The following is a 26,953-nucleotide window of genomic DNA, read 5'->3' on the forward strand; positions in this document are numbered from 1 at the left end:
TCCACAACCCAGAGCAGAACACAGATCTCTGCTTCAGTCCTTGCCCCCTCCTCTCACCTTGACACACCGTTGGAGTTTAGACAAAGGCTGACAGATCCTGAAACTTTCCTGGGGAAGGTCAGCCTCAGATACTGACAAGACACCAAAAGACTGCAGCTGCTTACTATGGAAAGAGCATGACCCTATGAAGAAAGGAAATGAAGGCCTGTAAAAGGGACATTTTTATAAGCAATATAAAAGGAGATACTTTTTGGGTTCATTTCTTTTTGTGCAAAAATGACAACTAGGGATATGAATCAAAGTTTGGGCTGGATTAGTATGTGCTTCAGAAACGGCCACTGGCAGGTCAGTCTACACTCTGGTTCATGGCTAGTCCTCTTCTCACATCCATCAGCTCCCAGCTCTGTTACCCTTGGTAGCAGTGTGGCAGAGCCCTGTAAGCTGTGCATATAACCAAAATATATGCTTCATTACTACATGATTGTGTGACCTTGGACAAACTGTTTAACTTTGCCTGAGCCTCAATGATATTATCAATGAAATGGGGATGTTTCTATTTTCCTCGTGCCAAGGGCTGTTGTGAGAGTCAACAAGAGGACACAAAAGGAAAAATTTTGACCACAGAAACTGCTGTATACAAGTGTGAATTCTAGAAAAATCAAGCTGTAAGCCTGGTGTTCTGTAGAACATTGTTTCTCTGTAGAGCGGTAAGTGATAACACTTTAAAGAACCGTTGAAAGTGTGTGCAGTTTTACTTTTTTGAAGGGTGGCCTCATAAGCCTTAGATTCCTTTTAGCTTTCTTCAGGAGGTACCGCTTGTCCCTATATACTGCCATTTTTCCTTATAAAAGAGTTCCGGGTGCAGTGGCTCACACCTGCAACCCCAGCACTTTGGGAGGCTGAGGCGGGTAGATGACCTGAGGTTAGGAGTTTGAGACCGGTCTGGCCAATGTGGTGAAACCCTGTCTCTACTAAAAAAAAAAAAAAAAGTACAAAAATTAGCCGGGCATGGTGGCGTGCACCTGTATGTAATACCAGCTACTCAGGAGGCTGAGGCAGGAGAATTGCTTGTACCTGGGAGGTGGAAGTTGCTGTGAGCTGAGAGCGCGACATTGCGCTCCAGCCTGGGTGACGAGCAAAACTCCATCTCAAAAAAAGAAAAAAAGAGTTCCCAGACCCTCTTTATGTATCACATGGTGTCCATTTACCATGAAGAGGAGTGAAGGTTTTACCTTACGGCTCCTCTTAATCTTCCTGACAATTGAGGTTTTATAATTACTTTCATAAAATGTATGTTGTTAGGTCCATTCGGGAGAAAGTACTTGTTTTCCATAGACAGCTGGTAAAATTTCATAAATCCAGAATCCTACATTCTTTGGATTTCAGACTCTGTAGGTCAATTTCATTAGAACAAAGAGACAGAAGGGGAAAAAACCATATCCCCCTGAAAGCGTTTTCTCTTATGTGGAACTAACCCAAAGGCAGTGAGGTTTGTTTCTACCTTCATTCTGCCGCACCATTTAAGACTTAACATTCCTTCGCCCTGGTGCCAAATTTGGGGCAGGGTTGTGGGGAGAAAGTGGATGCCAGGGAAACATACATTTTATTTTATATTCATACAAATGTCTTCTTCAATTTTTGTAACAGGCCTGCGAGCTTCCTAGGCAGGAGGAAAATTTGAACGAACTCTGCTTTTAGTGACCAGGAGTGGAGACATAAGAAGAGCTTTTCAGCCTCTCTGGTTACGGAGATAAGTACAAAGGGTAACTGGCATTAAGTCTGTAGTAATAGCTGTTATAAGTACTGACCATGATTTGAATCTCTCGATAACTGATTCTGGGGAGGCAGGAATATTTATCAAGCCATTAAGAGAGGCTGTTTCGTGCTGATAAGATGCCTACAACTGATGAGGTCCACCTGAAGGCGGGATGAGGCTGGGCTGGATTTACAGCCATTTGCAGTGAGAGCAAAAACATGGTCTCCTTAAGAACAGCGTGAGGCATTCAGCAATCTGTTTCCTGGGGCAAGCCTATGGAATCTTAAGGAAACAAAGTTGGTGAGCACCCTAGCATGTAAGGTGATTGGGATACTGTACTAATATTTGGCCAGTAAGTCACAATTTCATTGATGTGGAGGGGGGGTGAGGAAGTGGTGGTGGGTGGTGGGGGGTGGGGGGGATAATTGAGACAGAAAAGTTATTAATCTGTAAATCTCATTTTTCAGAAAAATCTCACACTGAATTATAAGGTGCCAGACATGGGATTATCCTGGGTTTTTAAAAAAGTGAAATCACCCATTTTTTACAACTCCAGGGCCTTAGTTTGGGTTATTAGCACCATGGGAGAAGTTGCAGTACAGGCAATATTAAAGTTAAAAACAAACAGCAGTGAAGCAGTGGCCCACATTTTATATTCCTTGCCTGTTATGTTTTGCACTCATGCATAACCTCAGTACCAGCTTTTACATTTTGTTTTTAAAAAATACAAATATACTATCTCACACTTTAAAAAATGACTTTAGTTGGCTTCTAAAATAAGAACTTGTTTTTTTAGATTGGTTCCATTTAAAAAAATAAAATATAGGATGCAATGCAGATATGCTGACCCATAAAGGCAGTTGAGTGACCTTACCAGTAAGTCTCTGGGACATATCCCCCTAGTGTCTTAAGGGGAACTTCCTTTTTACTTTCTCCTTAGCTGATTTTTCAAAAGCATATAGATTTCATTAGCAATACAACGTTTCTACCTCTTTTGTCTGTGTTCAACATTTGCCTAAAGCTTTTTTATGAGAAATAATATTCATGGAGGATTGCCTGGAAGATATGCTGTTATTTTATTCCACTGGATATGCTAGATTTTTATCTCTGTATCAAACCAGACCTTCAGAGAAATGACTATTTGCATCTTACTGGTTTTCCCTCCTCTTGAAGCGTCGGTTTTACTGAATTTGTAAAATCAAATTTGGTGCTTTGATGTTATACCTTTGGTCTGCTTTGAAGGCATGTTAAACAAATAGCCCTGTGTAATTTGCTGCTGTCAGCCTGGCTGTGGTGAAAGGCATTGTCGCCTACCTCTCTCCTCTGTCCCACCCAAACATCTACTTTAGAAGAAGGAGAACTCAGTCATCTCAGCTGGGCTGAGTGTGAGTGTGTGTGTGTGTGTGTGTGTCCTGAGCATCTGACACATTCTCCTTTTATCAGTACTGTAGCTTATCCAGGGTCCCTTTTGGTTTTGGTCCTGAAGACTCACAGACACCCCTGTGGCCCACCTCTGGTAACTGCCTGTGGCTGTCTCTGGTGTTTCCTCCATCTAGTTTCATCTTGCTCTTCTCACAGGAAGTACAACATGGCTGTTAAGAACACAGGCTCCGGAGCCAGACAGCCTGAGTTTGAATTCTGCTCCATCACTTTCTCTAGGTTGTATGACTTCCAACGAGTTTCTTAACTCCTCTGTGCTTCAGTTTTCTCATCTCTAAAATAGAGACAATAATTGTAACTTTTTTAGAGTCCTGGTGAGGGGCTTAAAAATGTAAAGTGTTTAAGATGATGCCTGAAACAGAGTAAGCTGTATATAAATGTTAGCTACTATTCTTATTAGCCTGATTGGTCTCTTTAAAAATCGTATTTTACTCTGCAGGTTTTAGTTACCTCAAATTATCTTGGGAAGAGATGGGAAACACACAATTCTAAAATGTGAAAATTTAAATGGAGAATCAAGGTGACTATCTGTTTAAGCCCAACCAACATGCTATTTTTTACTTTAATTATCTGGATTTTTAATGTAAAAATGCTGTTTTGCCTGAATTGTTTTGGATGATCATGGCAGTTTCTCTACTTTGCTCCATGTGAACAGAGTCTCCCTATTTCTTTCTTAAACATTAAGCTCAGTGGTAAGGCCACTGAAGCCAGCTGGGGCTTAAGTGAATATTAGGAATAATATCAATAATAACCCAATACTCAGTTGCCACTCCTGGAGCCCTTCCTATCCCAGCCTATTGTGTACAGAGCTTACCTGAATGCCTCTGACTTCAAGCTGTCAGTGGGATCCATGACAAAAGTCACACCCATAGTTTAAACCTCAAATTCTTGCTATTCTGCCACTCTCCCAGCTGCAGGTGAACAAAGGACCATGGGCATCAGACAGGGAACCTGCCTCTGAATGGCAGCCTGAACCCTCTCCTTGGAGGCCCCCTCCCAGACCCCAGACTAGCTATGCCCTGGGAGACAGCCCCAGTTCCTGAAGGCTTGGGCTTTGCTTTTGAAGCAGCAGGAGCCAAGGAGAAAAATGATTCTTTTCCAATGTGCCTCACTCCTGCCCAGTTCAGTGTCTTCCAGAACAAATTTCAGACATTAGATTCTCAGTGCGGGGCTTGCTTCAGAGCCCAGCTCTTACAGTGGTGCTAAACAGATAAAATATTAAGCATCAGTGCATTCCCCAAATCATTAGCACAGAATCCACAGGTAATGAATTCAGCTTGAGGCTATTTGGGGCCTGTTGTTTTTGTTTCCCACCCATAGCATGCACTTTTCAGTAATGTACTCTCTGCATAAGATGAGGGTACGTATACTGTGTCCCCAGAAGGCCTGGAATGTCTCATTTCTGCCAGAAACTCTAGCTCTGGGGTCTCCAAACTCTGTCAGGAGCAGAGAGGAAGAAAACACAATCATGTAGCTATCTCACTGATGAGAAAATGCTGTTTCTTAAGCGAAATTACTGATTTGAAACAATTTGGAGGATTTAAAAATATATAAAAATAAATCAGAAGTTAAAGAGTACACCTTTCCCTCTTTTCATAATTATTTAAAATTGCTTCATTTGTTGACCAACGTCACCTTTAATTCTTACACTGACCCTAGGAGGCTGGTAGTTTGGGTTCCTATCGTCTCTGAGCTCCCAGTAGAGAAGTCAAATCTCAAGAGAAACAGGTTTCTACAGGTCTCCTGATGAGCAAATGGAGACAGATTTTGAAGGCAGTCCCAGCTGCCTGATCTGGAGTTTTCCTCATAGTCTAACAGTAGTCTAACTCTGATTAAGTGGAAAACGGCAAATTCACTTTGCACAGAGGCAACCCAAATATTTTTAGTAAAAGAGAGAAATCCATTTTCAATTTAGAGATGTTATCAGCTAGATGGATAAATTATGTAGCCCAAAGTGGGCTGCTGAGCTGCAAGATTTTGGAACGGAGTAAAGTTCATTAAACTTTCATATAAACCGTTTCATGTACATTTGTGTGTGAGGTAATAATATCAGACTTTTGCTGATTGCCCTTTGGAATAAAAACACCACACAGTTTAAATACAAGGTATTATTTGAAACTTGTTTCTCTGCACTGGACTCATGAAGTCAGCTGCTAGTTATTTCCTGCCTGGCATTTATAAATCTGTATTGGTCTTTTAGTTTAATGGTTTAATGCTGTGAATCATAGTAAGGGGTTGTGGAGATTGTGTTTAAGAACTATCTTCAAACATGCAAAACAGCAAGTTAATGTAGAGTAAGCTTGGTTATTTGATCTTAAATCGAGAAGAATACTGTGAACGAATAGAATGAGGAGTAAAAACGGGAAGGGAAAATAATTCTACTCTAATGTAAGGCAATGATAAGTCAATTTAAGGATGAATACAATATGGCTAAAGGCTGAGTAACAGATAATAATATAGTGTGGCAGAACCACTGGGCAATTTGGTGAATGAATTTGTCTTCAATAATTATCAGGTATCAGGACAATTTCTGTTGTGACAGAAAACCCAGCCCAAGTTGGTTTAAGTCAAAAGGGAATTTATTCACTAATGGAACTAAACATTCCAAGCATATCTGGTTTCAGGAAAGGCTTTACTTAGCAGGGATACTGCGACCCTGTTGGTTTGGCTCTGCTCTCTGTTATATGTTGGGTTAATTCTTTAGCAATTATTTACTCTCATTATGTTTAAATTAAGATCCAGAAGTTTCATTGAGTTTAATGGCATCCCATCATCTCTGATGTCTTTCTCCAAACAAATCACTGTGGCCAGAAGATCCTGAAGTTCTGTTCGGTTGGGCTTAGGTCACATGATATCTATGGAGTTGAGCGTGGAGTCATTTTTTGCCATTCCTGCTGTAAATGGAGCATCGGGAAAGAGGATACTCAAAATAGAAAGGAGAATTAGTAAAGGAAGTAGAATGAATGGATGCTAGAGGCCAAAACCTAGTTTTTACTATACATGGCATAGTCATTAATAGAGCAATAAAGAAAAAAATATGCTAATACAAACATTCTAAATAGCATTAACAATAAACAGTAGCCCAAAGGATGATTATTAATCTTCCGTTTTAGAGACATCCATGTGTCATTTTGTACTTGTACATACTTCAGAGAAGTACAAGCCAAAGACCTTGACATTTAATTGTAATGAAAGACCTAAAGTGTTTCCAGAAGTTTTCAACTGGGTGCAGAGGTCTATTACACTGAAAGTGTAACAATGTGCTTCTTTATCAGCTCTTACCTTTTCTATCTTGAGCTGAAATATTTACTGAGAAAAATAATGAGAGCTAGATTAGGGGATTTGCCTTAGTCCATTTTGTATTGCTATGAAGGAATACCTGAGGCTGGGCAAGAATTTATAAAGAAAAAAAAGCAACTGGGCATCTGAATGGGTGAGGCCTCAGCCTACTTCTACTTTATAATGGAAGATGAAGGGGAATCAGGGTGGGCAGAGATCCCATGGTGAGAGAGAGGAAGCAGCAGGGGCTAGGGGGAGGTAGTGCCAGGCTCCTTTTACCAATCAGCTCTCTTAGAACCTAATAGAGTGAGAACTCACTCACTCCCCATCTACTCCCATCCCAAGGGAGGCATTAATCTATTCATGAGGGATCCACCCCTATGACCCAACACTTCCCATGAGGCCGTACCTCCAACACTGGGGATCAAATTCCAACCTGATGTTTAAGGGGGCAAACATTCAAACCATAGCAGGATTCTTCAGGTAGGACTTACGCTGGAAGATGATGAGGTCAGCCTTTAAAAGGCATTTGAGAGTTGTATAAGTGAGCTACAAATCCCATGGTTCCTGTCTTACATGGATGTGTGCAAGTGCAATGGAGAAGTAGTAAGAGCAACATAAATGTAGTTGATGAACTCTGAGCACAGAGGCTGAAGTTGAGCACTTGCAAACCAAGGGAGAAAACCATCTGAACTTAGTTTATCAGCACTCTAACCAGAATGTAGCCAGTCGACCATAGGCCAACATAGGAGTTTTGCATTATTGCTGTATTTGCATTCCTTTTTCCTCTGTCTGGAATACATATTTCCCAGCATTTCCCATGCTTGGCATATGCCCATCCTTCAGACCTCAACTCTCCAGAGAGAGTTTCCTGACTCCCTCACTTTACCCATTTACTTAACATTCTGTTTATTTCCTTCACAGCACCTTTTTTTAAATTTAAAACTACTGTTTATTTACTTTTCTATTGCCCACATCTTCCTACTAGAATTATGCTCCTTGAAGGTAAAGATGTTATTTATATTACTAACTTGTGAATGTCCAGCATCTAGTACCTGGCACACATAGAGGGTCAATAAATGTTTGTTGAATAAATGTTTGGGACGCAGAAAGAACAAAATGTGTTGGAAATAAAATAGCTCACTTTGCCAAATACAAACAACAAATCATGGCCAGTTCTGGCAGAGGTTCTGAACATTTTTTACGTGCAGTGGACCCTCTGGCAGTCTGGTGAAGCCTGTGGACCCCTTCTAATAGAGTTTTTAAATGTATGAAAATACAGTTTTGATTCAATTTTCAACTTATATCAATTTATAGAAACACAGTTATCAAGATATTTAAAAAATTATGATACAGCAATATATGTGTCTCTTGAGGTAGACAATAACAAGATCTAGACTGATCTAATAACTAACATGATTTTAAGGTAATGAGAGTAAATTATATTTTGAGATTTTGCAACAGCTATAATGTGATGATAAAATATGTGTGATTTCTATTGGTAACAGTAGCTTGTTGTCTATCGTAATACTTGAAGGAAATGCTAAATTTCATTAGAGGTTAATGAAAACAAAGGTGTAATTTTTTTCCTCATCTAAGTATATGGACCCCCTAAATTCTCCCTACACAATTCTTAAGGGGACTGTTAAGAACTTTTGGAGCTAAGGGCTTCACCATTCCATATATATGGTGGAGTTAAGGATTAATGTTAGGGCAATCAGCAGTTATGCCTAAATCTTGTCTGTAATTGCCTGGTATGTGTATATACACACACACACACACACACACACACACACACACACACACACACACACACACACATGCATACACAGTCATGTATTACACACACACACACACACAATGCACCATAAATATATATATGCTAGCCTTTAGAAAACAGTATATAGTTTACCCAAAAAGTGGCTTAGTTCTTATTTAAATAAAATGTTTTTGCCCTCATAGAGTACTGAGCTAAAGGACTCTTTAATTAAGTACTGCTAAGGAAAATAACCTGACCTGGTGACTCCACACATATTGTTGTTACAATTCTGGTTCTGTGATTCGATGAGTGAGAAAACAAACATTTATGGAATATATGCTCTTACAGGGATAAACTATTTAGCTCAGGTGGGTCAAGATCCTTAACATATGCAGAGAAGAGTTAGGACTTCAGATGACTCTCTTCTATAAGACATTCGCACATCACATCTTCCTTTTGCATGGGAAGAGAATCAGTCCATTATGAGTTTTCCCTTTTTCAGTAAATAATGAAATAAATATTTCAGTGGCTATGATGTGATGCACTTATCTCTCCAACATTATGTTTTATAATAATTCCTTTATTTCTGTCTTTGTAGCTTTTACTAAATTTCACAGGGGAAGAGATTCACTTTCACCACTAGTTTGGAGATATGTAAAGGGTTGGGCATTACAGATCTCATTCTTTATTCTCACTCTTGACCAGAAAAACATCATCCTGCAAAGGAGGGTCCCAAAAAAGAAATAAGAATTTGGGGTAGATTGCCCCCCTTCAGCTCACTGGGACAGCATTTAGTGCACCTCAGGGGGTATGCGGAAAACCATCTGTGATACTCCTCAAACTGGAAGATGAGGCTGTGTGAGTGAGTGCATCCATTTCAATAAGGACTTCAAAGAGGTGTTTAAGAATTTACTTTCCACTATGACTGCAGGATAAACTGTGATCCTCACACACACTTTCTCTTGATTCTTCCAAGGTATCATTAAGAATTTAGAAACATGAATATAACTTTAAAATTTTTCAAAAATTGTGAAGTATAGTCATTTTTGATATAAGGGTCTTATTTTTCAAGTGTTTTCAATGCCTATACCAGCAAGGGCTGGTTCTAATTTAATTTGACATGTGCATCAGTCAGTATATAGTGGATTTTGTCATGGTAACAAACAACCCCTAAATCTCTTTATCTTAACCCAAGAAAAGTCTATCTCATGCATTTTTCTTGTGGTTCATTATAGAGCATTATATCTGCTCATTGTAGATACTTGGAGATTGAGGCTGATGGAGGCTCCATCCTGGCACACACTTTCACGATCATTATACTAGGGGTAAGAGAATGTGGAAAGCATGAACCGGCTCATAGCACCACACATACCTTCTCTCATATTTTACTGTCTAAGGAAAGCAGCATGGCCGCATCAAACTTCAAAGGGTGGGGGAAGTGCAAGTCTACCATGTGCCTGGAAGGAGAAGAGCTGGGAATGTTTGTGAAAGGTCTTATGACTACCACAGTGCACCCTCTGGTTACTATATGTTTTGTTCACTCCTTGTGCCCAAGGGAGAACAACCCAAAAGTCCCACCTATTGAGAGCATCAAGCTCAGAGCTCAGGATCTCTGAGGGACATTCAGTAGTCGCTATATCAGGTCTGGATGTAGTTCTTCTTAAGCCAGAGATCTGTGAATTAAAAGATGTGTTTTGTTCCCTCTATACACCTGATTTATAATGGTGGAACAGGAATAGAAAAAACTCAATAAATATTAACATTCAGAAAGAGGAAGAATGGGATACACCTAGGAATTCTAAAGTCCCTCTGGGCAGAGGCGGCTGGAGCCTCCATCCCTGAGGCGCAAAGAATGTTCCTTCATTAGACCTGATTCTGCCCTTCGCTCTTCCCTCTGAGAGGCTTGCCCTTCTCCATTATCTCCTTGGTCACATCTGAAGTGAGCCTTGGAGATTATGCCTTATTTGAGAATTAGCAGCTTCCTCAGCCTGCTTCGTGCCTCTCATGTTGCTAGCACAAGGGTCCTTTTAAACCACAATGGCAACCTGTTTTAATTAGGCTGGTAGTTCTATTGGCAGTACAACTTTCTCCAAAACTTGGCCAGCTTCTTAGGTATTTGATTCTAGTCAGCCTCATATTCAAAGAGCTCACTCACAACTTTTTTTAGACATGGTTCCTAGTTATGCTGTATTTCTTTGCTTTCTCCCCTCCATATCCTCTCATTGTTTCTGTACTTGATTGTGGGTTCCTTGGATTTATCAGGATTCAAAGGGAGAGCCACACTAGTAGTCTTCTTTCCCTTAACATTTTTGTCCAATTGAGAGGATTTACTAGGTTTGTTCCTCATTTGGAATCTCAGACACCTTATTCCATTCAGAAGCTTTTGTTTGTTTGTTTTATTTTATATCCTGTGTGATTTATATGAATTATTTCCTGTCCTTTTCATTATAACTATCCTAGTGGGTGTGAAGTAGTATCTAATTATTATTTTAATTTACATTTCCCTAATGACTAATGACATTGAACATCTTTTCATGTCTTTGTTACCCATTTGCATATCTTCTTTGGTGTTCTGTCCGTGCAAGTACTTTGTTCATTTTTAAATTGGGCTTTGTTTTTATTGTTGAGTTGTAAGAGTGCTGTATATATTCTAGATACAAGTCCCTTGTTAGATATATAATTTGCAAATATTTTCTTCCATTCTGTTGATTGTCTTTTCACTTTCATTATGGTGTCCTTTGAAGCACAAAAGTTTTAAATTTTAATGAAGTCCAATTTATCCTTTTTTCCCTTTTTTTTTCTTTTGCTGTGCCTTTGGTGTTGTATGTAAGAAACCATTGTCTAACCCAAAGTTATAAATATTTGCTTCTATGTTTTCTTCTAAGATTTTTATATATTTAGCTTTCATATTTATGTCCATAATCTACTTCACTTGGAGGTAATTTTGGTGTGTGGTGTAAAGTAGAGGTCCAAATTCATTATTTTCCATGTGGCTGTTTTGTTCAGCACCATTTGTTAAAAAGACCATTCTTTCTACCATTGAATTGCCTTGGCATCCTTGTTGAAAATTTCTTCTTCCTTCATTTTTTTCTTTTCCTCTTTTTAAAAATTCAGTTGTTGTCTGTCATCCAGCAGCCCTATTTCTCTGCACACATGCTCTTTTTTAAATCTCTTTACTTCCATCTCTCTTTTCTGGTAACATGTTCTTTTTGTTCCAATTGATCGTTCTCCTAAGTAGGTTTCTCTTTAAAAAAAATTTTTTTTTTTTACTTCAGACTCAGATCCAGTATCTTAAGCACATTAGTTCCTTAAGCAGGGGCAGATGACTTTGTTTCCCCCAACTAGGTTAAAGCCTCCTGGCAGCCTAGTCTCTTTTTATTCCTAGCTTGGCTTAGAAAAGCCACAGCCTACCTAGTCAGCTCTTCTTGGTGTCTTACAGAGAGGAAGATCCACACATTTACAGGAGACCATGTTTCATCTTCCTCTCTGGGCTGCAGGTATGTTTCTGAGCTAAGCTCTTCCCAGAAACTACTTTGTGGAAATCAAGAGAGCATCTGCTTATCTTCAGTCATTCCATGTCACCCACAGTGAAAATTCTCTCCATCAAGATTCCCACAAAGTCTGAGGTCTCTCTTGTCCATGGATTGCAGCAGTCTGTTCTCTCAGGAGAAGCATGAAGAAATGAAGTTGGGTATGGGTTTCTGCTAATCCCTAAATAAATATCTATATATTTCAGGAAGTAACCTGAAATAGCAAAATCTAATTTCAGTGATGGTTATGTTTGTGATGATAAAAAATCGACAAGTTTCATGGCTACCAAAGCAACATTATATTTTAAAAATTTTAATATAAAACAGTATTTATGTTTTGGTATTACCTTTTTCTGAAACTATTTACGCTGTTTTTGTCAGGCAACAGCATCAATTCTTGGCTCAATAATATCTCTTTAGCATATTAGTAATTATGAAAAGATAATTCAGCAAGTTGCTGCTGAAATGCAGGAATCGGGTGTCTTAAGTGTTATTTTAGTCATGATTGAGTAATCAGAATGAAGCTTTTATACCACATGATTACAACTTATTGAAGAGCTCTTAGGCTCTTAATGAGTGAACTATCTTTAAACTCAGATATCAATAAAATATTTTTCAATTTTAAAATGCATTTAGTATTTGAAAACAGTGGAGAATTTCTCAAGGATTCCATTTATTCTGTATGCAAGCAGAATGGCAGATCATTATATACTAACAACTTCAAAAATTATCATGGAAAATTAAATTACAGCAGAAATTTATAGAGTCAGATGAATAGGGATGGATGTAGGAAAAGGAAAGGGGCAATTAAATTTAGTAAACAATTTGAACCTTAAATTCTTTTGAAATAATTTTAAAGTATATACAGTATCTTAACTCCTCCAAAATAGTTTCTGGGTAGAAACCATTGAAGGGAATCTTGGTGTTTTGCTTTTTAAATTATTTTTTAATTTTAATTTGTAAGTAGTGACAGCTATTTGTGAGCAATTAATAGGTTCAAATCCTTAAAAGCTTTCTTCACAGTTTATATAATGTAGACATTCTTTATAGTTTGTATAATATTCTAGAAAAATCTGTTATCTCATGAATTCAATTTATAATTTTTTAAAATCATAGATTGTTGTTGAGTTGTCAATAGGACCGCATTTAATTGTTGTAAAACCTATCTCTATCTTATAGTCACTGCAAAATGTCTCTAGAGGAACTGAAAGGACCCAAAATACTGGGATTTCTGCATAGTACTCCAGGCATATAAAATACTTTCTCAGCTGTCTACACCCTTAGTAACCTAATATTTGAATGTACAAGGAGCATTCCTTTGTGAGATTCCAATGTCATATATATGGGAACAGTCTAGGTCATCAGTTGCTATGGCCAGAAAAGAGTATTGGCTTTTTCAGTTTTTGTCCCTTGTGAGTAATCCAAATCTTCCTATAACAAGAACACCAATACATATATACATACACAAAATAATTAAAATTGTGCTAGCTTGCTAGGTTTCTCTAGAGGAGGTGTTTCTCTGTTTTTTCAAGTTTATTATTTTACTTTCAGTTTTTGTGGGTACATAGTAGTGTGTATATTTATGGGGTATATTAGATACTTTGATATAGGCATGCAATGTGTAACAATCACATCAGAATGTGGTATCCGTATCCACCCCCTTAAGCATTTATCCTTTGTGTTACAAACAATCCAATTATACTCTTTCAGTTATTTTTAAATGTACAATTAAATTATTATTGACTATAATCACCTGTTGTGCTGTCAAATACTATGTCTTATTCATTCTTTCTATTTTTATGTACCCATTAACCATGCCTAGTCCTCCACTGCCCCCCAACTACCCTTCCTAGCCTCTGGTAGCAATCATTCTATTCTCTATGTCCATAAGTTCAATTATTTTGATTTTTAGCTCCCATAAATAGTGAGAACATGCAAAGTTTGTCTTTTTGTGCCTGGCTTATTTCACTTAACATAATGACTTCCAGTTCCATCCATGTTGTTGCAACTGACAGAATCTGATTCTTTTTTATGGCTGAATAGTACTTTTTTGTATATATGTACCATATTTTCTTTATCCATTCATCTGTTGATGGCCACTTAGATTGCTTCCAAATCTTGGCTTTTGTGAATAGTGCTTCAATAAATATGGGAGTGCAGATATCTCTTTAATATCTTGATTCCAGTTCCTTTGGGTATATACCTAGGTATGGGATTGCTGGATCATACAGTAGTTCTATTTTTAGTTTTTTGAGGAACCTCCAAACTGTTCTCCATAGTGGGTGTACTATTGTTTCTCTGTTTTTTCATTGTCCAGATATCTGTGATCGATTGACCTGGCAACACCACTCTTGATTCTCTACATTTTCCGTTTTGAGGACACAGGCCCAGAGTGTCAAATGCTTACTCACTCCCTTTCCCCCCAACCCTTCCTCATTTTAGCAAGAACACAAAGGATTAGAGTGACTGCCTCCATTCATAAATCACTTTCCGAGCACCTTTTATATCCTCAGCATTTTCTTATTTACTTTGGGTAACAAAAGGATAAAGCATGGTCCTTGATCTTAAGGAGCTTGCAGTCTTTCGACGGGGATCAATACCTAAATGTTGGGAACAAGAAAGATAGGGCCTGCTCATTTGTATTTTAGATGAGTTCCTGAATTGAATGTGGTTCATTTGTACTTTAGATGAATTCCAGAATTGAATGTGGTTCAACTGAATGTGGTTAATCATCATGACTTTAGATTGAGTTGACAAACTTTACAATGTTTTATCTTACCAATAACTTCTCTGGTATAGGTTACTCATTTTGAGATCATTTATTTTGTTAGATATTCTAGAATTCCTTCATTCCCTTTCATAGTGCAAAATAAACCCTTTCCGTTTTAAAGTGATTTGATATATTTCCCACTTGTAAGCATTTAATTCCTCAGTGTATACAATGGACAATCTGGGGATTTTACTAAGACAAGAATGCTTGGAGCACTGATTTCTATTTGTTTCGCTCAGTTTGTCCCCAAGAAGCAAAAAAAAGAGACGTTGTACCATGTTGAACAAAAAGCTTGACCAGTAAGGAGTTTATTCTCATAATTGATTGTGAGTGTTTCACTACTATCTTCACTATTTTCTCAGAAACAGGACTTCGTTATTATCTCAGAAATCCTAAAAAATATAGCACAGCCTCAAAAACTTGGACAAAATGCTCTGAGAAAAATTGATATAGATGCTTCCTCTTGACTGCATTATCCAAATATCACAAAATGAGTATGCTATGGTTTGAATGTTTTTGATCCTGCTAAAATTCATGTTGAAACTTAATCCTTAGTGCAGCAGTATTGGGATGTGTGGCTTTTGGGAGATGACTGAGTCATGAGGGGAGAGCTGATACTGGCTGAACTTGGGGCTAGAACTTGGCTTAATTGTGTCTGCATCCTAGGACTTTGTAGAAGACAGAATTTAAGAGTTATGGACTAGGATATTTGGCAGAATAAATCTCTCAGGACAAAGTATTGAGGGAGCTGTGTGGCTTCTCTTAACTGCTTATAGTAGAATATGAGAAGATATAATCAATTTAAAGACTGAATTTATAATCAAAAGGGAAGCAGAATGTAAATATTTAGAAAATTCTGAGCTTGGCTATGTAAAGAATAAAAAATGTGTTTAGTAGATAAAACCAAGAGTGTGGCCAAGCAGTCATTTGATAATGAGGTAAAAGTACGGATAGAAAGAAACCAGGTGCTATTCATCAAGACAATGGGAGAATGACCCTGAAGGCACCTCAGAGATCTTCAAGGTTGCCATGTTCATAACAGGTCCATAGTGCCAGGGAATTGAGGGCAGAACAGTTTCAATGGAGGGACTCAGGGAGCCTTCGGGAGCTCAGGGCTCACTGCCCAGGGCCGCCTTAAGTCTCTGTGGCGCACATTCTGCCAATGCACTCTTCAACAACCCAGGCTCAGGTGGGCCCAGGTTCAACTCAGACCGCCACTCCAGAGAACATAAGGGATGAGCCTTGGTAGGATCCACGTGGAGCTGACCCTGCAGACATGCAGAGTGCAAGAGTAGTGGAAACATGGCTACCTCCACCTATATTTTAAAGGATATATTGGATAGCTTTGTGGTCCAAGCAGAGACTTGCCACAGAGGTGGAGCCACTACTGAGAGCCCCCATTAGGTCAATGCTTAGCGGAGCTATGGAGATAGGGCTGTCCTCAAGACTCCAGACCTGTAGAGCCATAGCATGCAACGCTAGCTTGGGAAAGAGTCAACACTAGCTTGACTCTTGACTCTAATAGACACTTGACTCTACCTCATGAGAGCTGCATCGTGGCCTGTGCCCCACAAAGCCATGGGCACAGGGTCACCTGGAGCCTTGGAGGCCCAACCCAATGTGGTGTGTCCAGAAGGCAGGATATGAAATCAAAGAAGATTGTTCTCCAGACCTAAGATATAATGTTGTTTGTCCTGTTCAGTTTTAGAATTGAGACCTGTTACTTCTTTCTTCTTTCTCCTTTTTGGAATGGGAATGTCTATCTTATGTCTGTCTCACTGTATTTTGGAAGCACACAACTTGTTTGATTTCACAGACTCACAGCTGGAGGGGAATTTGCCCCAGGATGAATTGTATCTTGAGTCTCACTCATATATTTGAATAAGACTTTGGATTTAGACTTTAAAGTTGATGCTGGGATAAGACTTTTGGAGGCTAGTGGGATGGAATGAATGTATTCTGTATGTGAGGACATAAATTTTAGGCAGTGAGTGATACAGTGATATGAATTAAATGTTCTCATCCTCTCCAAAATTCATGTTGAAACTTAATCCCTAATGCAGCAGTGTTGGGAGGTATCGCCTTTGGGAAGTGACTGACTCATGAGGGCTCTGCCTTCGTGAATGGGATTAGATGGTCTTATAAAAAGACTTGATGAAGGGAGTTTATCCCTTTTTGCCCTTCTACTTTCTGCCACATGAAGACACAGCATTCCTCCCCTCTGGAGGATGAATGATCAAGGTACAATCTTGGAAGCAGAGACTAGAACCTCACCATGTAATAAACCTGCTGGTGCCTTGATCATGGTGTTCCCAGCCTCCAGAACTTTGAGAAATAAATTTATGTTTATTATAAATTACCTGGTCTCAGGTATTCTGTATAATAGTACAGACTTAGAGTACAAATTCCATTTTCCACTCATAGTCATAGATAGGTACTGTTGTAAATACTGTGGTATTCAGAAATGTCTTACTATAGCATCTGGAGCTTAGATCAGTGGTTCTCTTCCATGACTTCATCCAAAATTTGGCTCCATCCCAGACTAATTAAATCAACATTTGGGGCAGGTAGAGGGAAAACCATCTGTATTTGATTCTAATGTTCAACCAGGTTGAGGCCTATCACCCTGGGCCACCTGAATGTGATACTATTTTTTGAGTGTCATTAAGTTTAATCAAAGTCCGGTGTCAGAAGATGCGATAGACTTTCTTGGTCTTCCTTATAATAGCTTTTCAATGGTTTATTCTCTTATAGTGTTCTCTTCTATCACAGAATACTGAATTTGTCTTCTTGAATCTGCAAGTGCACAAGAAAAGTAATCCTTTGTGTCTCTAGACATGGCAAGCATATCGACTGAGCTGCAGGTGCTATGAAGCAGGAAGTTCCTAGTACTTCTGACTGTTGAGTCAATAGAGACTTCTACCTGTATGTTATAGCTCTTTGGTTTTGGTGGTGAAAGGATGGTCTTCTACTACCAAGGATCTTTCTTTCAGCCAAAATAATAAAGTTGCATTATTCATTAAGTTCTGTTACGTGTTTAATTGTGTCTCCCCACAAAAATATATTGGAATTCTAGCCCCAAGTAAATCTAAATGTGACCTTATTTGGGGATAGCATCATTAGAGAGGTAATCAAACAGACTTAGAGTACAAATCCCATTTTTCGCTCATAGCCATAGATAGGTACTATTGTAAAAGCTGCAGTATTTAAAATATGGGGTCAATTAGGGAGGGCCCTAATCCAATATGACTGGTGTCTTTTAAAAAAGGAGAAAATTTGGACATAGACAGTCATATACACAGAGAGAATGCCATGTGAAGATTGGAGTTATGCTGTCACAAGTCAGGGACTTACCAGAAGCCAGGCAATAGACCTAGAACAGATCTTCCTTAGCTCCTTCAGAGGCAGTGTGGCTCTGCCAACACCTTGATCTCAGACTTCTAGCCTCCAGAACTGTGAGACAATACGTATTTGTTACCTTAGCCCCTCATTTTTAGTACTTTGTTAAGTCAGCCTCAGCAAACTAATACAACTTCCCAGACTAAAGTGTTTGCAAATAACTTTTTGCATCCTTGTATCTGTCACATTTTTAATAGTTTACAAAGGACACAACATATGTTATCATATTCCTGGCCCTCAGGAAGTGGCATTGGAGATTGGCCTTAAAGAATAAATGGGTGTTTAACAGGCAGAACAGTTTGAGGGTAAGAAGGGGTGAGGAGAAGTTTGGAAGAATAGAATTCCAGGCCTCAGAAACAACAGAAACAAAGATATGCAGAATAAATGGTGTAGAATGTATCCCAGAAACAGAATAGTACACTTTGTTTGGAATGTACATGTAAGCACAGGGCAGCAATGAGAGAAAATATTGTAAGTTTAAATTATTTTCACATTGACAGTGGCCTCAAATACTAGGCAGAGGATTTTGAGCTCAGCCTGGCACTTCACAGGCCACAGGGAGGTGATGGTTCTTGAGTAGGGCTGTTACATGTCAGAAATGTGTTTGGAGAGGCACCTCTGGGAGCATGTCATGGGATGGATTCCTTATGCAGGGAAGACTGGAAGCAGAGACTTTAGTTGAGAAATGGTTGCAAAAGCCAAGGCAAATGGGGATGGGGGTGATGGCAAATGGAAAGGACAGGTAGTTTAAGAGGCATTACTGCAAAGGAAGAGAGATATGCAGGAACTCCAGGCATATGGCACGCTAATGTGAAAATGTTCTTAGACAGGTGGAATTCTCTTGCCTGTTACATCATACCTCTGTGCATGGGCATAAGGCTGATGTGCAGAGGTTCTTCAGTCAGAAATGGAATCTGGATCCTGACTCACTGGCATCCAAGAGGGAAAACTCGAAATGGTCCATGTAACGTGGGGCATTCAAGGTACATAACAAGAGCTATGGGGCTGTGTGACACCAGTGAAGTGTCTGTGTTTAACACATCTGTATCATGGGGCATGTAGACATGGGAGCAAGAACATCTAGAATTTTTCACTTCTACCTGAAGGTATCTGCTCCGTTGACCACCTAATCTAGTCAGGAGTCACCTGACATATGCATTAAGTATAAACTGAGTTATTTCTCCTCTGCTGAAAATTGCCATTTGTTGATTGTCACACTGCAATCATCTTTTTACCACCTCCTCCAGCCAAAATAAACCTCCAGCAAATCGTGGTGATCCCCTTTAGAAGCAATGAAAAATCATGTGTCTCACAGATGGCTAGACTGCCTCATCTGTGGTACATGACGGCTGCCTAATCTGCTTAGGCAGCTCAGCACGCACAGGTAAGTTAGATGTAACAGTGCCAACTGCATGGATTATAGTATTCAACATCAGGTCACTCTTTCACTTCAAATTCTTTGTAAATATGGACAATTCTGAAGCCCCAGAAGCAGTGTAATCCTCCATGCCGGGCTGCACAGGCTGAGCCAGCTCTGAGGCTGCCTGGTTTCCTTCTCCAGGCATTAGACATCACTCACCCTCACTTCTTAGTCCTGTCCTGAGGACATAATAGCTCTTTGCCTGTTGATAGGAAAGTCCAAGTGTGTGGAGCCCTGTATTAGGGCATGCTGGGGGCTATGAGCTGCTGTTCTGTGTATTTACCATCACCGTGGGGAGGGCAGCAGTTTCCCTCGGGTACCCTGTAAGGCAATCTGGAATTCTAGTTGCTCGCAGATCTGGATGAGCAGTAACTTTCTAACAGATGCATAAGAACAGGACCTCAGCCTGTTCCTGCTGCCACTTTCATAAGCTAAAACATGCATAGCTGAAGCATTTTTAAGTAAAAGTCCTTTGCACAAAGGATTAAGGATTTGATCATCATTAAGTAGATAATGTTCACTCTCTATTGTTTCTTAAGGATACAATGGAAAGCAGTCCCAAAGTAAAGAGTTCAGAAGTGATTACAGTTTGAATGTAGTGAACTAGGCATATATTTCCCTTGTAGCAAACAATAGAATCTATCTGGCAACCCTGAGAAATGTAAATTTAACCACATATAACTGCTTTATAGACAGAGAAGCAGACATAACTAGTTTAGTGAAGGGGAGGGAGAGGGAGAAGAAGTGGGGGCGGGTATCAGACATGCAGAGGTGAACAGATAAGAGAAAGAGTACTTCTGGCCTTCCGGTTTTTTTCCAAATACTTTGTGAATCTTTATTTCATCTTTGCCTTCGTATGCTAAGAGATACTCTTATGTTAAAATTTCTTCCTTTTTTGTTTTAGCTATGTGTTAGCTAAAACTCTTTACTGTTGTTTTTTGCAACTTCCTCATAGTTTTTGTGATTTAGAAAATCACATTGCTCCAAATGAAGCCTCTCTTTCATTTGGTATTTTTAAACAGCAAAAATCTCTCCAGTTTAGTTATTTACAGTCTAAGAGTCTTAACAATTATGAGTGTTTCTTAGGATGGACCAAGCTAATTTCCTCTAAAATACAATTATAGTCTTTTTCCAACTTTCAGGAAAATGTAAGTTAATGAATGATCTCCTTGATTTTATGTTTTTCTCCCATAAATTATTTCTCAAGCCATTGGAAATTGTAACCACTTGCCTGGTTGTGAATACTAGCAGACGACAAAATGAACAAGCTGAAAAATGTTAATAGGAAAACTGAGGAGCAGCTCCTTGCGTTTAGCTTGCAGCTTGTTTTGGTAGACATGTGGCAATAATTTTGCATTGTGTATATGTACTTATACACAGGTATATTTATATGTACACAAAATGTATATCTATGTAAGTCATATTTTCTGCTACTAAAACAGATGCTAATTTGTGCATTAGAATATAACAGACCAATAGGCATTTTTGGCACCTGAAAAAGTTTGGGAGCCACTGCCTTAGATTAACTTAAGTATCCTTTGTTTTTTTTCGTTCTTACCTTTCCCAGGCACTGCAGAGCCATATGGGCCCCAGTCTGTCTCTCCCACTACTGTTTTGTCACCTGCCAGCTCAATTTCTAGCCTTTCACAATAGGAGTGTCCTCGTAACCCACACTGGCATGGCATGTGCATAGGGTATCTGTTGTATATAGAGACTAGAGGGCCAGAATCTGCATGCATGTTTAAGTGGGGAGAGGAGCCATTCTTCTCAATAACCCTGGTGGAGTGGAAGGCCAGATCTTGAGAGCCATAGTGTGTATTTCTTAAAAGTTTGCTCAACCTTGCATCAGTCCCTGTGGAGAATATCTACTCATTAGATTGGTTGTTTGTCTGGCTTAGAGATTCTCATGTTTTTTAAGTTAGGTCTGTGGATGGAGATGGGAGTATCTTATTAACTATAATAACATTTTCCCATCAATTAAACCTTGGGCATGCTTGTTAAATGCTTTTCATAAAATGCTTATTAAACTTCTCAGGTGTTCTGATAATAGGAGATAATTTTTGGGTTTGTAGAATTCAAGACTAAGTTGATTTTTTTTCTTGCTATTCATGTTTTAATGAAGAGTGTCATGCCAGACCCCTATTAACTTCAATAGGGAACGTGCCGGGTTCAAGAGGCCAAAGAAGAGACCCAGAGCCAGTAAACAAGACATGGGGTTTATTGAGGGAAACTTACATACAGGGATGGTCCAGTGGCAGTGGGCTGGATAGGAGAACTGTACAGACCAGTCGCAGCAGCCTGGGCAGGAGCACCACACTGCTTGTGAAAAGCATGCAGTTTATATAGCATTTCACTTAGCACCCTCACCCTAGAAACCTCCACCTGGCAACCTTCATTTAACCCAAACAAGAGAGCCTCGATCTCCTGTAGGCTCGTATTCCATGGGATGAACTGGGTGTTCAGGTGTTTCTCATAGGTGAGGAATGAATCTCCAGGTTGGCTACTCCCAGATTCCTTAGTTTGGCACTCCAAACACACATTCAGGTGTATCTGCCATACGGGGTCATTCTCAGGGTATGGTTATGCTAACTTATCAGGTACGGGTACCATACAAAGAGGTAAATACTAATAAGTGCATCTCCCTTTGCACAAAAATCTATGTTACTCGTGTAGATACCTGACAAGTTCAATATTAATGAAGCTTCATTTTCCATGAATAAGGGAATCTGTTAGTTACAACTCTATTTGCTAAAATATCAAGGGAGCCTGCTTTCTCGTGGGAAGGTCATTTATTTATTCATTCAAATTTGGCATTTAAAGTGCTGTTGTTTATTGCATCTTCTTTATAGTTTTGGGGTTTAGAAAAATCACGTTGCTCCAACCACCATGGCACATGTATACCTATGTGACAAGCCTGCATGTTCAGCCCATGTATCCCAGAACTTAAAGTAAAATTTAAAAAAAAAAAAAAAAAGGAAAAGAAAAATCGCATTGCTCCGAATGGGGTCCCCTTCTTTTATTTGGTATTTTTAAGCAGCAAAATCTTTATCTTTAAAACTGTCTTCCACCAAAGCCTCCCCTATCTTAATATATTTGAGAAATGTGCTTTTTAGAGCTAATATGTTAGACAAACATGAAACATTTTTATAAAATCTTTCTATTCAATGTTAATTTCTAGACACAAATTTATAGGATGTTATTTTCCTTTTTAAAGGTTTTTTTTTTTTTCTCTCACTCCTCATCCTTTTACTTCTGCTTCTTCCTCTGCCTCTCTCCTAGTGAGCCTGTTCTTTTCCCTTGTGGCTCCCTCATGGCTGAAGGTTCTCAGTGGTGATGGGAGGGTGAGGGATAAGGATGGAGTTTATGCAAACCACTCAGGAAGTCATTTCCAAATAGTCATGCCTGAACCCATCATCTAATATTTTGATTCAGTTGGCCTCGGGTGAGACCCAAACATATATTTTTATAAAGCTCCCCAGGTAATTCTGATATTCTCCCTTGATTTGGAATCACTGCTTTAGTGGCTGCCTCTATTCTTGGTTTATTGAGTCAGTATTTTCTTTCCCTTCGATTTCTATTACTGCAATTCACAGAACTACCCATACTCAGGCCTTACATAATTTGCATCAAATATCTCCTAAATTTAATTCACCCAATACACCTCATTCATGTTAATTTTTATTTAAAAAATGGTTTTATTATGATTGCAAAATTAATATCTGTCATAAAATTTTCAAAACACAAAACTAAAATGTTGATACATAAAAGTGGAAATCACTTATAATCATATCCCCAGATATAACCAGATCCAATTAGAATGCTAGAAACCATTGTAGCTATTTAAAGCAGAAGGAACTTAATGCAGGTGCTTCATTACAGCAGCCATGGAAGAGGATGAGGAGTTTACCAGGGCTTGATGAGGTAACCCAGTGATTAGTAATACCAAGAAGCTGCTAAGCTCCTTAACCGAGGGAAGAAGGGAAGGGCAGTGTTACCCAAACTCAGGGGCCAGGGCCACCAATGAGTAGCTAGGAAGACATGCCAAGAAAGCGATTTAGCTGTTGCTGGAGAAATCCAGAGCAAACAAGGAGGGGGAGATATACCCTGGCTTCTTTCCACTCACTCCTCAGTCTTTTTTTTCTTTTTTTAAAATTTGTTTATTTTAACAGGTTTTTGAGGAACAGGTGGTGTTTGGTGACATGAATAAGTTCTTTAGTGGTGACTTCTAAGATTTTGGTGCACCCATCACCTAAGCAGTGTACACTGTACCCAATGTGTAGTCTTTTATACCTTGCCAGCCCCCACCCTTTCCCCCAAGTCCCCAGAGTCCCATGTATCATTCTTATGCCTGTGCATCCTCATAGCTTAGCTCCCACATATCAGTGAGAACATACGATGTTTGGTTTTCCATTCCTGAGTTACTTTACTTAGAATAATAGTCTCCAGGCCAGGCATGGTGGCTCACGCCTGTAATCCCAGCATTTTGGGAGGCTGAGGCGGGCAGATCACAAGATCAAGAGTTCGAGACCAGCCTGACCAACATGGTGAAATCCCGTCTCTACTAAAAATACAAAAATTAGCTGGGCGTGGTGACACACCTGTAATACCAGCTACTCAGGAGGCTGAGGCAGGAGAATCGCTGGAACGCAGGAGGCGGAGGTTGCAGTGAGGTGAGATCAATCACGCCATTGCACTCCAGCCTGGGTGACAAAGCGAGACTCCGTCTCAAAAAAAAAAAAAAAAAAAAAAAGTAATAGTCTCCAATTCCATCCAGGTTGCTGCAAATGCCATTACTTCATTCCTTTTTATGGCTTTTTATACACCACATTTTCTTTCTTTTCCTTCTTTCCTTCTTTCCTTCCTTCCTTCCTTCCTTCCTCCTTCCCTCCCTCTTTTCCTTTCCTTTCCTTTCTTTTTCTCTCTTCTTTTCTTTTCTTTCTTCTTTCTTTCTCCACTCATTGATTGATGGGCATTTGGGCTGGTGCCATATTTTTGCAATTGTGAATTGTGCTGCTATAAACATGTGAGTGCAAGTATCTTTTACGTATAATAACTTCTTTTCCTCTGGGTAGTGGAATTGCTGGATCAAATGGTAGATCTACTTTTAGTTCTTTAAGGAATCTCCACACTGTTTTCCATAGTGTTGTACTTATTAGTTTACATTCCCACCAACAGTTTAAAAGTGTTCCCCACCAACATGTATTATTTTTTGATGTTTTAATTATGGCCATTCTTGCAGAAGCAAGGTGGTTTCACATTGTGGTTTTGATTTGCATTTCCCTGATCATAGTGATGTTGAACATTTTTCCATATGTTTGTTGGCCATTTGTATATCTTCTTTTGAGAATTGTCTATTCATGTCTTTAGCCCACTTTTTGATTAGGATTGTTTTTTTCTTTCTGATTTGTTTGAGTTCTTTGTAGATTCTGGATATTAATCTTTTGTCAGATGTATAGATTATAAAGATTTTCTCCAACTCTATGAATTGTCTGTTTACTCTGCTGATTACTTCTTTTGCTGTACAGAAGCTTTTTAGTTTAATTAATTCCCATTTATTTATCTTTGTCGTTGTTGCATTTGCTTTTGAGTTCTTGGTCATGAAGTCTTTGTCTAAGCCAGTGTCTAGAAGGGTTTCTCCGTTGTTATCTTCTAGAATCTTTATGGCTTCAGGTCTTAGATTTAAGTCTTTGATCCATCTTGAGTTGATTTTTATATAAGGCAAGAGATGAGGATCCAGTTTCATTCTTCTACATATGGCTTGTCAATTACCCCAGCATCATTTGTTAAGTAGGGTGTCCTTTCCCCACTTTATGTTTTTGTTGGCTTTGTCAAAGATCAGTTGGCTGTAAGTATTTGGCTTTATTTCTGGGTCCTCTGTTTTGTTCCATTGGTCTGTGTGCCTGTTTTTATGCCAGTGCCATGCTGTTTTAGTGACTAGGGCTTTAGAATATAGCTTGAAGTTGGATAATGTGATGCCTCCAGATTTGTTCTTTTTACTTAGTCTTGCTTTGGCTACGTGGGCTCTTTTTCAGTTCCATATGAATTTTAGGATTGTTCTTTCTAGTTCTGTGAAGAATGATGGTGCTACTTTGATGAAAATTGCAAGGTTGCTTTTGAAGTTATGGTCATTTTCACAATATTGATTCTACCCATCCATGGGCATAAGATGTGTTTCCATTTGTTTGTGTTGTCTATGATTTCTTTCAGCAGAGTTTTATAGTTTTCTTTAGAGAGGTCTTTCACGTCCTTGGTTAGGTATATTTCTAAGTATTTTATTTTCTTGGAGCTATTGTGAAATGGGTTGAGTTCTGGATTTGATTCTTAGCTTGGTCACTCTTGGTGTATAGCAGTGCTACCATTTGGTATACACCAATTTTGCATCTTGAAACTTTGCTGAATTCATTTACCAGTTCTAGGAGCTTTTTGGATGAGTCTTTAGGGTTTTCTAGGTATACGATCAAACCCTCAGCAAACAGCAACAGTTTGACTTCCTCTTTACCGATTTGGATGCCCTTTATTTCTTTCTTGCTTGATTGCTCTGGCTAGGACTTCTGGTACTATGTTAAATATAAGTGGTCAAAGCGGGCATCCTTGTCTTGTTCCAGTTCTCAGGGGGAACGCTTTCAACTTTTTCCCGTTCAGTATAATGTTGGCTCTGTGTTTGTCATAGGTGGCTTTTATTACCTTAAGATATGTCCCTTCTATGCCAATTTAGCTGAGGATTTTAACAAAAAAGGAATGCTGGATTTTGTCAAATGTCTTTTCTGCATCTATTGAGATGATTGTGTGATTTTTGTTTTAAATTCTGTTTATGTGGTGTATCACATTTATTGATTTGCAGATGCCAAACCCTCCCTGCATCCCTGGTATGAAACCCACTTGATCTTGGTGGATTATCTTTTTGATACACTATTTGCTAGTATTTTTTTTTTAAGATTTTTGCATCTATGTTCATCAGGGATATTGGTCTGTGGTTTTGTTGTTCTTCTTGTTATGTCCTGCCCTGGTTTTGGTATTAGGGTGAAGCTGGCTTCATAGAATGATTTAGGGAGGATTCCCTCTTTCTTTATCTTTTGGAATAGTGTCAATAAGATTGATACAAATTCTTTGAATGTCTGAAAGAATTCAGCTCTGAATCTGTCTGGTTCTGGACTTTTTTCTTGGCAATTTTAAAATTACCATTTCAGTATTGCTGCTTGTTATTGGTCTGTTTGGAGATTCTAATCTTCTTGGTTTAATCTAGGAGAGTAGTATATTTCCAGGAATTTATCCATCTCCTCTAGGTTTTCTAGTTTATGCACCTGAAGGTGTTCATAGTAGCTTTGAATGATCTTTTGTATTTCTGTGGTATTCATTGTAGTATCTCCCGTATCACTTGTAATTGAGTTTATTGGATCTTCTCTCTTTGCTTGGTTAATCTCGTTAATGGTCTATCAATTTTATTTATGTTTTCAAAGAACCAAGTTTTTGTTTCATTTGTCTTTTGTATTTTTTTGTTTAAATTTCATTTTGTTCTGCTTTGATCTTCATCGTTTCTTTTTTTCTGCTGGGTTTGGGTTTGGATTGTTCTTGTTTCACCAGTTCTGTGAGGTGTGACCTT

General features: G+C 38.9%; 1 long non-coding RNA gene across 1 annotated transcript in view; it reads left to right on the forward strand.

Moving 5' to 3' along the window:
• Positions 1–1,081: 1,081 nt before the first annotated feature.
• The window catches only part of LOC134758847 (uncharacterized), a 144,114-nt gene continuing 118,242 nt past the window's right edge, over positions 1,082–26,953 (forward strand). Inside the window, exon 1 of the long non-coding RNA XR_010134500.1 lies at positions 1,082–1,763. This is a non-coding gene — a long non-coding RNA (uncharacterized lncRNA). The remainder of the gene's footprint in view (positions 1,764–26,953) is intronic.

The sequence above is a fragment of the Gorilla gorilla genome, chromosome 6, assembly GCF_029281585.2.
Source record: "Gorilla gorilla gorilla isolate KB3781 chromosome 6, NHGRI_mGorGor1-v2.1_pri, whole genome shotgun sequence".
Taxonomy (NCBI): Eukaryota; Metazoa; Chordata; class Mammalia; order Primates; family Hominidae; genus Gorilla; species Gorilla gorilla.